The following is a 12,451-nucleotide window of genomic DNA, read 5'->3' on the forward strand; positions in this document are numbered from 1 at the left end:
TCAAGCTCAATTGCATTTTCAGTATCAGTGCTAAGTAAATTTGTCTAAGGGATGGAGTAGCCGGGCAGGCTGTGTGTTCTGTGGGGTCAGAGGCTTCAAGGAGAAAGGCAGATGTCCCCTTCCTGTCCTGGGTGTCCAGCAGCCGTTTGGGATGGCAGCCTAGTGGGTGAGGGGCAGGGGTGCTCTGGGAGTCAGGCCTCATCCCCCACGCCCTCCACCGTGAGCCTGGAGACCCGGGTCCAAGCGCCAGCGAGGCTGCTGGTGCCTGCGTTTTCTGTCTATACGATGAGGGGGCTGGGCTGGGGGCTCTTGTAGGCTTCTTTCCTCTCTGATGTCCTGGGATTGTAAATGGCAAGGGCCCAATGGGCCTTTATGCAGGTTGAGTGTCTTTTGCTTAGAAAATCATCTTCTGTAGGGGGCTAAGTGCTTGTCCTTAACTTAGACCTTCCTGGTTGTTAATCAGAACTCAGGGAGGTGGGACCCCCTCACTGTCTTGTGCCCATTCAAACCATCACGGCCATTGCCTGACTCTCTTGCCTGTCTCTCTCTCCCTTTCTCTGCCCTGTGACCTTATGTTGAGCTGGGAGCCAGTAGCCAGTGACTATTTTTATCTAATAGAGCATTTCTCATATATAACCTGTTACAAATATTCACTTATTTCATCTGCATAGCACCTCTATAATTGGGACTATTATTATTATTCCCATTTTCCAGATGAGGAAACGGAGGCAGGTTTCTTCTTCTGTACAACTGAGGAGGTTCATTAACTTGACGGAGCTGGGAGTCTAAGACTCCTTAGTCCAGCTGCTGGACCTGGCTGCCAAGCAAACACAAGTGCCTTTGGGGCCCAGGATGCCTCATAATGAGGAAGGGGGCCCTGTCAGTCTGGACAGACAGGAGAGTGAGCACCCGGTTCTAACGGGGAGCGGCAGCTCTGGTCTGTCATGGCTGCACCAAATGCAGGTCCTGTGTCTCCAGGTCTTTGCCTTCTCCTTCCAGAAAACTCAGAAGTGGATGTTTTAAAAAACGTTGAGTGTTCTTGATTTCTAAATGTTGGCATTTTTACAAAATAACTGATAACTGGGTGGTCCCCAGACCATCTGGTGAGAGGACAGTCACGGTGATCTCTGTCCCCCTGCTCAGGTCATCATCTCTCTCAGTCCCGCTGCGAGTCCAGTCCCAGCTTTTCCATTTACCATCTGCTCTGTGACGTCGGGGTTTGATCTAACCTCTCTGTTCCGTTTCCTCATCCGTGGGGTTGACCACGCAGCTTACTGTTGATCCTTTGAGTGTGAAAGAGGGACACAGGCTGGGTGGGATGCTGGGTTCCATCCCAGGATCCCTGGGTGTGTGGCGCCCTGCTTGCTTGTAATATGGAAATAACAACCACCACCACTACCTCAACCATGAGGAGCTGCTCCAATGTCAAAGGGATAATGGGTGTGAAAATGCTGTGTAAAATTTTAAATGCCATACAGTTGATGGGATTTACAGTTAATGAAAATAGTATAAGTTCTACTAGTAACCTCCTTCATTTATTGAATGCTTAGCAGCATATACACATTACCCATTTTGTAAGGTAGACACTCTTATTATCCCCATCCTATGGTTGAGGAAATGGGGGCTCAGAGAGGTGCAGTGACTTGACAACCGTCACACAGCCAATGAGTGGCAGCTCAGTCTAAGCGAGCCCATACTCTCAAAATACGGTTCTGCTGTCTTCCAGTGGCTGATGTCTCCTTGAGACTGATGGAGTCTCTTCAAAATAATGCTGATGGTTTTGGTTCCCCGGAAGGTTTATTAAGGGCCCGGATGGCAGTTGTTGGCTGTCAGGTGGCATTTCAGCAGCCCCTAGAGACAGCTAGAAAAAGGCATGCCGGGCCATGGCTTTCAGTCTGTTGGGAGGTCTGTGGGCCCTCAAGGATATGTGCCAAGTGTCCCCTAGAGGTGGGTCAAAGAATAGGACCCCACCCTTCACCCACCAGGGCCAGCTCCTCCTCTCAGTTTGGGGCCACTGACCTCTGCATGCCAGCCTCCACCCTCATGCTGCCTGTTGACCCTTGAGCACCACCCCCGCCCAACCTGCTTAATTTTGATTCCCAAACTGAAAGAATGATCCCTGCTTTCCCTGTCTGTGGCCTCACTGGTGATGATGAGATCATAGCTGCAAAGGCACTCTGAGCTCCCTGGAGCAGGGAAGGGTGAATACAAATCGCTGTTATTTTTACTGAAAGCATAATTCTAATTCAAGATTTTAGGTGGAGCCATGTCAGCTCCTGGTGTCCTTTAGGAGGCTTCTTGGCCTGCCTCTGAGGAAAGACCCTCCAGCTGCCTTTTCCCCTTTCTTCTCAGGGTGGGTGGACTCTTGATTTCTCAGGGGCTGGGCCTCCAACCTTTACACCATACCCTCAAATGTCCCTTTAGGGAAATCAAATATCTACATGCACAACTGACTACTGCTTACATGAAAGGTTTTTTCCCCCCTCTTTTAAAGTGCTTCCCTGGTGGCGCAGTGGTTGAGAGTCCGCCTGCCGATGCAGGGGACACGGGTTCGTGCCCCGGTCCAGGAAGATCCCACATGCCACGGAGCGGCTGGGCCCGTGAGCCATGGCCGCTGAGCCTGCACGTCCGGAGCCTGTGCTCTGCAACGTGAGAGGCCACAACAGTGAGAGGCCCGCGTACTGCAAAAAATAATAATAATAAAAATAAAGTGCTTCAAAGTGGCAAAGCATTGGTTTAGGGTTGAAACTTGAGATGGTAACTAATTGACAGAGAGGTTGGGCAGACAAGAGCAGAGAAACCTAAGAATGCTGGGTACCTTCTGCAACCCTCAGAGGTCCAGGCATATAGAGCAGACTCAACAAGTATGCGCCGAGGGAAAGAACACAAACCGGGAGATGTCCAGCAGGAAGCTGGGATACCTACTATCTGGCATTCCTCATTCCTGTACCCAGGGAAGCCATCACTAGTTGATCACAGACTCTTAGAGCTACAAAGCCTCTTAGAGACCAATTCATCAGATTCCCGCTCTCAAGAGTTGGGAAAATGGAAGAACAAGAGGGGGTGGGTGTACTTGCCTCTACATACATCCCTATGCTTATTCAGTGCCAGAATCTGACCCTAGTCCAGTAGTGATCTCATCCACTGTGGCTCATGGTACCACCCTCTGGGCTCAAAGTTCTACTCTCTGGCTTTGCCCTCTGAATTATCTTTTTTTTTTTTTCCTTTTTTAAATGGAAATTATCACATGTTTGCAGCTGAGTAATTTTATTAGCCTATTTCCTGCCTGTAGAATTTGGGGGGGTTCCTCAGCCTTCTTCCATCTCCTTTTTGGTCCAAGCTGGCAGTGTTTCTGCTGGTATAAACTTTTCAAGAAGCTTGTGGGTCTCCTGTGTATGTCATGGGGGATCTACACCGTTAGACAAGGTCCCTACATAGATTTTTTTCTAGATAATCTGATCTCTACTTTTGGCTTCTTCTGGGATGGCTCCAGGGCAATGCCCCCAAATTTCCTAGATGCTCTCTGGTTTGACATAGAGGATATGTGAGTCACATGCTTAATATCTTCAAAGAGTCTTTTGTGTGACTGAGTGTTCCAACCTTTGGATTCTTCTGAGATATTAGCAAAATGTATAGTCACACTCTCAGTCTTTTCCCTGAGTGTGATTTGCTGATAGTGAATCTCTTAATTATAATGTCTTTTGCAATTTGGTTAGGCTGAGAATTTCCAAAATCATCAATTCCTGGTTCTTTTTGCTTAACAGTTCTTCTCTCAATCCATCTCTTTCCTCTCCACTACAAGCAGCAAGAAGAAAACAGGCCATACCTTCAATATGTTCCTTGGAAATCCCCTCAGCTAAATATCCATTTTTATCTATCACTAGTCCTGTTTTCCACATAACTGTGGGACATGATTCCCTAAAGCTTCCTGGCACTGTATAACAAGTATCCCTTTCTTCCAGTTTCCAATATCAAGTTCCTCATCTTCTAAGCCCTCGCCATCAGTGCCTTTAATGTTCATGTTTCTCTTATCCGTTTGTTCATGATGATTTAGGTATTTTTTACGGTGACTTAGGTTTTCTCAAATGTACTCCTTACTTCCTTTTGAGTCTTCACTAACAGAGTCAGTTTTTCTATGAATAATCTTTTAAAGGTAATATAGGTTTTTTCTACCACACTCTTGAAAATTCTTCTAGTCACTGCCCACTGCCCAATTCCAAAGCCACTTCCGCACTTTTCAGGTATTTGTAATAGCATCACCCCTCTCCTGGTACCAATATCTGTATTCGTTTCCTATTGCTGCTGTAACAAATTATCATGGACTTAACCGGCTTAAAACAAGAACAAATTATTATATTATAGTTCTGTAAATCAGAAGTCTGACATGGATCTCACTGGGCTAAAACCGCAGGGCTGTGTTCCTTTCTGAAGGCTCTGGAGAGAATCTGTTTTCATGCCTTTCCCATTTTTAGAGCCTGCCCACATTCCTTGGCTTGTGGCCCCCTTCCATCTTCGAAGCCAGCAATTGTATCACTCTGACTTCCTCTTTTGCCTCCCTCGTCTGCATTAAGGACCCTTGTGATTACATTGGGCTCTCCCAGGTAATTTAGTATAATCTCTTTAACTGAAGGTCATCTAATTGGCATCCTTAATTCTATCTGCAACCTTAATTGACCTTTGCCATGTAATGTAACGTATTCCTAGGTTCTGGGGCTTAGGATATGAACATCTTGTTGTGGGGGGGGGCATTACCTTGCCTACCACAACCTCTGCACAGATTATTTAAGCATCCTGCTCTGCCTGCCACCAAGTGAGGCAAGAGACCAGCTACATTCATTGGTGCTTGGCATCAGAGCCAGCCTTGGGTAATCCAGCTTGGTAAAGCCAGCCACCGACTCTGCCCACTTTGGGACATGCCTTTGTCTTTGTGGCGGGTGGGGTCATAAAGTCTGAGGACCTCTTCTTGGCTGTCCTTGAGTTGTAGGGGTTGGCACTGAGCAGCTTCTGCAGTGGGGCAGGCCCTGAACCGGCACTCAGGGCCTGGAGAGGCAGTGTAGTCTAGTGGTTAGTGAGTGGCTTTGGGGTGGGGGTAGTGGTACATTTGCCACTTGCTAACTCCATGTGCTCAGAAAGTTGCTTTCCTTCTTGGAGCCTCAGTTTGCACGGTTAGAAAGAAGGGGATGTAACAGCACCTACCTCGTAGCGATGTTGTGAGAATCAAACGAGAAAATGCTGGCAAAGGATCTGGTTTATAGAAAATGTTCCATAAGTAGTAACTACTGTGGTTTTTATGAGTTTAGTTCTGGATCTGTCTGCTCCTGCTCTGTGGCCTCTGTTTCCCTGTCTGTGTTAAATAAGATGAGTGATGGCCCGTTAACTTCCTCTTGCCTCCCCTCCCCCTTGCACCGATCCTACATGTGTGCATATAACTGAGCTGCGGACTATTCTGGGATGGATGGCCAGCTTTGTCACCTGGTAGGAGGTAAGGACCAGGGCAGGCACTCTTGTCGCCTTCTTGTCGGTGGGCCCCCCCGGGCCTAGTTTGAGTCTGGATGAGTCCCTGGTAGGCATGGAGACAGTGAGGATGCCCCACCCAGCTGGGAGCTCTGGCCTGGCAGCCTCCGTCTCCTACTGGGCCTTCATACCGTGGGATCCAGGACCCCACTCTGGTCCAGGGGTTAACTGTGCTGGGCCTCTCAGGAAGCTCACACCACAGTTTACTGGAAGCAGCCCCAGGAAAAGGCCTCAGAGATTGCCCAGTCCAGCCATGTCACAGAGGCAGAAGCACTCCCACCCTCCCAGCAACAGAGTAGCCTCTGGGACCGAGTTCGTCACAGATCCAGGCTCCCCACAGATCCCTCTGCTGCACCAGGTTTACAGGAGCGCAGGGAGACAGATGGGTAGAGATTTGAAGTTTCCTAAGAAGAGATCAGCAATTCACCCAGATGTTGCTCCAGCTGAATTTGCATCGTTTCATGTCTGGAAGCCACCTGTCTGGTTCTGGCTGCCTCTGTGGGAAGTGCAGTCAGTGGTGTGTCCTGAAGCACATTCATGTCTTGCAGCTTTTGTCACCTCGGGCTCTGGGGAGCATTGATCTGCCCTCCCAGGATGCCCGGGCTGCTTTGTGCCCACTTTGGGTGGACCTCACCATCAGCAGAGTTGGACCTGCTGACCCTTATCCCTGGCTGGAGACCCCTCTCTAGACTACAACACAGCTCCACAGTACCTGTCAAATGCTGTTGTCTCTGCTTGAACAACAGGATTTTGGTGATCCTGCCCTAAAGCCTCCTTTTCAGAGGGGATGCACAGTTCCCTTCTTGAAAGAGAAAACCTGATGGTTAAAAGCTTCTACTCTAGCACTGGGAATCAGGAGACCTCCTCCTCCAATTTGCTCCCCACTCTTTGAACATTCCACTTGTGCACTCCTCTGCTCATGGCAGACATTACCAATTGATTTCAGCACTCATTTCTTCTGAGCCCAGATAGGGCCTCAGAATCCTCCTGAACACAGTATTCGAGGTGACCACTAACAATTTACCGTCCCTGGAAGTTTTCTTTTCTCTCTGGGCCTCAGCTTCTTCCTCTATATCAAGCGGGATTGGCGTAGATGGTTCCTGAGTCTGGGGTCGGGCCACAGTTATTCCCATTCCTGGAATTCCCAACGGGGACAGAGGGGAGGCTCTACCTGGAGCCCCGTAGAGCTTTGTCTTGTGGGGAGGGAACTTGCCTCCATAGCAATTTTCATTTTCCCATGGAATCGGGTGAATAGCAAGGAGACCTTCTGGGGCTTCGTGAGGAATCGTCGAGCCTTTTTGTGGCTATTATGGAAACAATCTGGATGATTGGAATATTGTCCAAAATGACTTTTATATTCATCCAGAGGGGACTCTTGAGGCTCAAATTCCAACTTCCCATATTACGTGGAGGCAGCCGAGGGCCAGGTCTCCTGCTGGACTCTCTGTCCAGTGCTCTTTCCTCTGCCCCAGCATGTCTCCCCCAGGCCCCTCGCTTGTCCCAAGTCTGCCTGCTGTGCACGGTCTGGACTATCCAGGGGGCAGCGCCCAGGTGGGGTGCACTCGAGTGCACAGGACCCCACACTGGGGGCACTTGTGGACTTGGAAACTTCACTCCTGGGACCGCTCAGCTTTTGTCCCCTCTGGAGGCTGGTGGTCATTTTTATTCACTTGAGTGGACCTGCCCATCCCAGGGATGTCCTAGAAACCTGGAGCTGCCTGGGCATTGGCTGTTTACACCTTCCCTCTCACTGTTCTTTTCAGAGCCGTTTATTCCTCTAGCACAACTTCAGTGACAGAGGGCTCCCTCCCTCCTCAGCCTGTGCCCCTCGCTGCAGGAAGGTCCCCCTTTCCGCTCACTCCTCTGGGCCTGTGGGCTAGCTACTCTCTCTCCTGCATCCAGGTACTTCCTCGGCAGCCCCGACCTGGATTCTCTGTGACTGGAGGAGCGTGGAGCTGAGGGTCCCAGCCGTCCTGGGTGGTGGCCACTCTGCTCTGCCCAGACAAGGTGTGTCTGAGGCCACGTTGTCATGGCTGTGGCCTCAGCCTGTGGAATTCACCAAGTGTGGCCATGTGAGCTTGGGGTCCACCTGACTCTTTCTGCCACTGATGTATCCCAAAGCCCAGTTAATGTTCTTTTTTCTATATAATTGAGTTTTTATCGAAATTCCTCCCCTCTTTTATGCTTATTTTCATTCTCTTCCTGCAGCAGACTGCAAAAGCCCCATATAACCCATTTCCTATCAGGCCTTTTTTCAGGATTAGTCCTTTGTTTTTTTTTTTTTTTTTTTTTGCGGTACTCGGGCCTCTCACTGCTGTGGCCTCTCCCGCTGCGGAGCACAGGCTCCGGACACGCAGGCTCAGCGGCCATGGCTCACGGGCCCAGCCGCTCCGCGGCATGTGGGATCTTCCCGGACCGGGGCACGAACCCGTGTCCCCTGCATCGGCAGGCGGACTCTCAACCACTGCGCCACCAGTGAAGCCCCAGGATTAATCCTTTTTAAATGACTTTAATTTCCTTTTTGAAAGTGATTTTTCTATTTATTTTGTTATATTTCTTTGTACTCATTCTAGCGGGAGGGGGAGGCCAAGGGTCTGGCATTAGTCACTGGGTTTCCCTCTTGATATTCTCATGTGACAGTGGCCCCTCCCAAAGGAGAGAGGCAGGGTAGCATGGTGGGTGAAAGCACCGACTCAGAACCAACTAACTGGGTTTGAATCCTGGCTCTCCTGCCTGCAAGCTGTGTGGCTTTAGGCGAGTTACTCAGCCTCTCTGTGCCTCAGTTTTCTCACCTGATTAGGGAAATATTAAATAATAATAATAGTGCCTATCTCATTGGGCTCTTGAGAGGACTGAATGAGTTAACACATGTAAAGCTTTTAAAAGAGTGCCCGGCACATAGTAGACTCTATCAAAGCATTCACTTGGACATGAAAAGGTGGTTGGTCGAGCTGGACTTTCCTTGAAACTACCTTCTCCCTGAGTTCTGAAACATTCAAGTTGAAGGGGACCTTGGGGTTGCCTTCATCCTGTTTCTGCACCCCTTCTCTTTCTGCACATCTGCTTGAGGGTGTGTGCTGCACCGGCTGCACTGTGTGATGTCTAACAGTCAGCATGAGGGGAGTGTTGCCGCTGTAAGAAAAGGACCCCCCCTTCATCTGCCGACCTCCCTGCCCATCCATCCCGAGTGTGCTGGCCCCAGTCATCTCTCCAGTCTGCTCCTAGAAGAGTAAGCTAAGTGCCCCCCAAACAAAATGCATTTGGAGGGGATGGGGCGGCAGCAGTCAAGGTTAAACGTTGTTAAGGTAAAAGGCTTTAAACAGGGCAATCTGAGTTGGGTCTTTATTTGTCAACATGCCCATTTCCCCTGATTGGATCTTTTCAGTTTAAGGAGCCTTATTTTCGTTTCAATTCAGATGATTATAATCTCAGCAGTTGCTCAGTTTGTTGTTCCCAGAATAATGTGCTTTGCTTTAGTTTTGAGACTTGTTTGCAGAAAAATAAAGCCAGCCAGGCAGCCCCGCAATGAACCTCGGGGACTGTGGTGCTGGGGCAGGTGGCTTCTTCTTCTCAAAGACTGGGTGGGGTTGCAGGTGGAGCAGGGTGAGAGTAGACCCCGCAATCCTGGTCAGACACCGCTGGGGCCTCCGGCTGTGTGACTCAGGGCAAGTTACTCACCTCGCCGAGCCTCAGCTTCCTCATCTCAAAAATGGGATGTTACCAATGGGAGGATGAAAAGAGATTAATTGTGGTAATAGAAGCACTTAGCACAGTGCAGGCACTTGGGACGTGCTCACTAGATGTAGCTGCTAATTTTATTAGCACTGGTGGTACTCATTTGTGCTAATTATTATTATTGGCCAGATAGTGCTTTTGTCTGTCAGTTTTATTGAAGTATAATTTGCATACCATAACATTCATTTGTTTTAAGTGAGCAATTCAGTGACTTTTAAGTAAATTCACAGAGCTGTGCAGTCCTCCCGCAATCCAGCTTTCAGGCGTTTCCATGATCTCAGAAGGATGCCTCTTGCCCATTTGCAGTCAATCCCTGCTCCCTCCTCTGGCCTCAGGCAATCACTAATCTGCTTTCTGTCTCTACAGATGTGCCTGGTCTGGACAGTTCATGTAAATGGAATAAGAGTGCTTCTTCACATTACGTGTTCTCATCCACCCCTCACAACACGTCCCTGTTTGCAGATGTGTGAGCTGACTCTGAGTGTTTAGAGGAACGCTTGTGGGGTGGACAGATGAATGGAGGAGCAGGGTTCAAGGGCACGTGTCTGCTCTCATCCTCAGACAACGTGAATGAAAGACGCGTCCGGGCTTGGTCTTTCTGGCAAGGCATCCTCCTTGCCCCCCTCACCCATGAACTGGCCTGTCTTCCATTTGTCGGCCCTGCGAGCTCCAGCCAGCCTCTGTACCTCCCGGGCCTCGGGGGCCCCTCCCTGCAATGAGGACGATGGGCCATTCTGGTGGTCCTGTCAGGGCTCAAAGGAGAGCCGGCCCCTGACGGCATGGGAGCTTGACACGGGGGTCCCTCTCCTGGCCTCACCTACTCAGGTGTAGTCTTGTACGACTGACCTGTGTCAAGGGGCCTGACTGTGGACAGGCCTGGTGCTGGCCTTCCCTGGGGGACGTCACTGTGGCTGTGCCTCAGTTTCCTCGTCTGTACAGTGGGAGGGGCCCTGGTTCCCGCCTCCCTCGTGGCTAGAACAGCCCTTAGCAGAGGTACACAGGAAGGGCTCTGTGGCAGCTTGCGTGAGTCTGAGCTAAGACATCAAAATAATAAAAAGCTGGTGGAGCCCGGCCAGGGGGTGGGGGCCGAGCACATCCCTCAGCTGCCCCAGCTCCAGCCATCTCCTCCCTTGGGTGCCTTTGTCTGCGCCCCGCGTAGCCCAGCTGGCAAGAGCTGGGAATTACCCGGCAGGGGCCGGGACGCCTCCCGCCGCATCTCATCTGAGGAGCTGGCAGCCCCGCGTCCTTCCCATCCGAAGGCCCTGTAATGTGAGGCTCCCAGGGGAGCGGGCACCCTCACTTTGGGAGGCACCCTGCTCTGGGTTGGGTGACTGGGCTTCAGAGGCAGGGAGGCTGCTGGGAGATGCAGGACTCTGGGCCGGGAGCTTTGGAGAGTGGCATCCTTCCAGGCAGAGCTCTGCCAGCGGTGCCAGCTGGGGTCAGGCAGATCTTCACACGGTCGGGGCCAGAGGCCCCGGGCGGGCACCAGGGTGGTGCGTGGACCCTAGGAGCAGGCTCTGAGTGACCCCGAAAGACCCTTTAGCCGGCCTTGCTTGTCTCTCCAAGTCTTGGGGTTGGCAGCTGGGAGAGCCTGGGGGTATGGGACCCCCGGGCTGAGCCGTGCCTCCGTGATGGTGTGTGTGTCTGTGTCTGCAGGTGAGTGTGCATGTATGTTCAAGCTTGTGTGTGCATGTGGGAGTGATTGCAGGGGAATGGATATGTTTGTGTGTGTGTGAGAGTATGTGACTGTGTGTGATTGTGTGTGGGTAAGAGTGTGTGTATGACTGCATGTGTGTGAGTGTGTGTTGGTGTGTTGGAGTTCACATGTGAGTTGTGGGAGTGACGTGTGACCTGTGTGTGTGTGAGTGTGTTTATGCGTGTAGGTGTGTGTGCCGGTGCCTGCCCAGCCTCGGAATGTGGTCCCCCTGCCTTTCCCTTCTAGAGGGTCTGGGCTGCCTCTGGCCAAGAATTTCTGGGTTCCACTGGTGAGGCTTTTCCGAAGACTAAGCTGGCTTGGCTGGGGGCCGGGGAGGCGGGGGCCGTGGTCTGTTTCCTTGGGGGTTAGAAGAGCAAGGTCAGTGCAGTCGAGTCTGAGCTTTTGTTTGTCTCTCCCCTGCCCGTAGCAGCCTGCGGTCCGTTTCATTCATTATTAAGTCTTAAATCCACCCAACATGAAACTTGAGCCATGGAATTCACTCCCTGCTCAGGCTGGCTCGGTTCAACCCCCGCCGTGTCTTGGGAAACTTCACTGGTTTAATTTGCTGTGTCCGGTTTGCCTTAGTTTTTTCCAGAAATGGCCAACCCCTAGTGCGGGGGTGGCCCCTGTCCCTGGGGAGGGCGGGCCACATAGGGTGTCCGTGCAGGCCCCGTCCGCACACGCCACAGGGGATTTAAGGGCCCACTAGGCTCTGAGATCTGTGGCTGTCTGGGTCCTGGCCCCATCTCTGATCACCACACCGTCAGGCCATTACCCAGGGTCCTGAGCGAACTTGGGGCAAATCCAGGGGTGGAGGGGGAACAAAGAAAACGACCGCCCTTGGGATGGTTTGGGCTGGGAACCCTGCAGCCCCTTCTCAAGTGCCCCTCGTTTACGCCCGTGTGTGCTCTCGGGGCTGATACCGTGTGCCTGTAACTTCCGCCTCATATGTCTGTGGGCACCTGAAGCAGCAGTTCCAGCTTTATCAGTCCCCCCTTCCCCGCGGAATGTGGTGTGGCCGAATTCATTAAAATGCATTTTATTTTCTTGCAGAGTTTTGCTTACGTCCCATTGCACCAGTGGGATTTCCCCCACAGACTAGGGGTTGGAGGGGGAGTCAACCCCCGTGTCTTGATCGAGTGATGGGACTTACCTCCTTTGGGCCTATGGGACTGATGGTCTCTGAGGACATTTCAGGTGACATTTTTCCCAGGCTGCATCCCCCCCACCCCCCATCAGGGAGGTGACTGAGACCTCACCTCTTGTTGGGGGGCTGGGTGCTGCATCCAGCGAGGTCCAGGAAGGTGTTGCCCAGGGGAGAGGTGCGTCCCCTGCTCATCCTGCCACCCTTCTTCCACCCCCTCTGCAGACTGGAAGGCCCGCATGTCCACTTGTTTCCGGCCCCCCAGACTCCCTCCCCCCACTCGCCCTGCAGCAGTGGGCCAGCTGCACAGCCTCAGCCCGCGAGCTTTCAAGAAGCTGGCTCTGTCCTCGTCTCTCGCGGCC

General features: G+C 51.6%; 1 protein-coding gene across 1 annotated transcript in view; it reads left to right on the plus strand.

Moving 5' to 3' along the window:
• Positions 1-12,451, plus strand: part of ZNF423 (zinc finger protein 423) — a 329,315-nt gene that overhangs the window by 178,222 nt on the left and 138,642 nt on the right. The window lies entirely within an intron of this gene.

The sequence above is a fragment of the Orcinus orca genome, chromosome 20, assembly GCF_937001465.1.
Source record: "Orcinus orca chromosome 20, mOrcOrc1.1, whole genome shotgun sequence".
Taxonomy (NCBI): Eukaryota; Metazoa; Chordata; class Mammalia; order Artiodactyla; family Delphinidae; genus Orcinus; species Orcinus orca.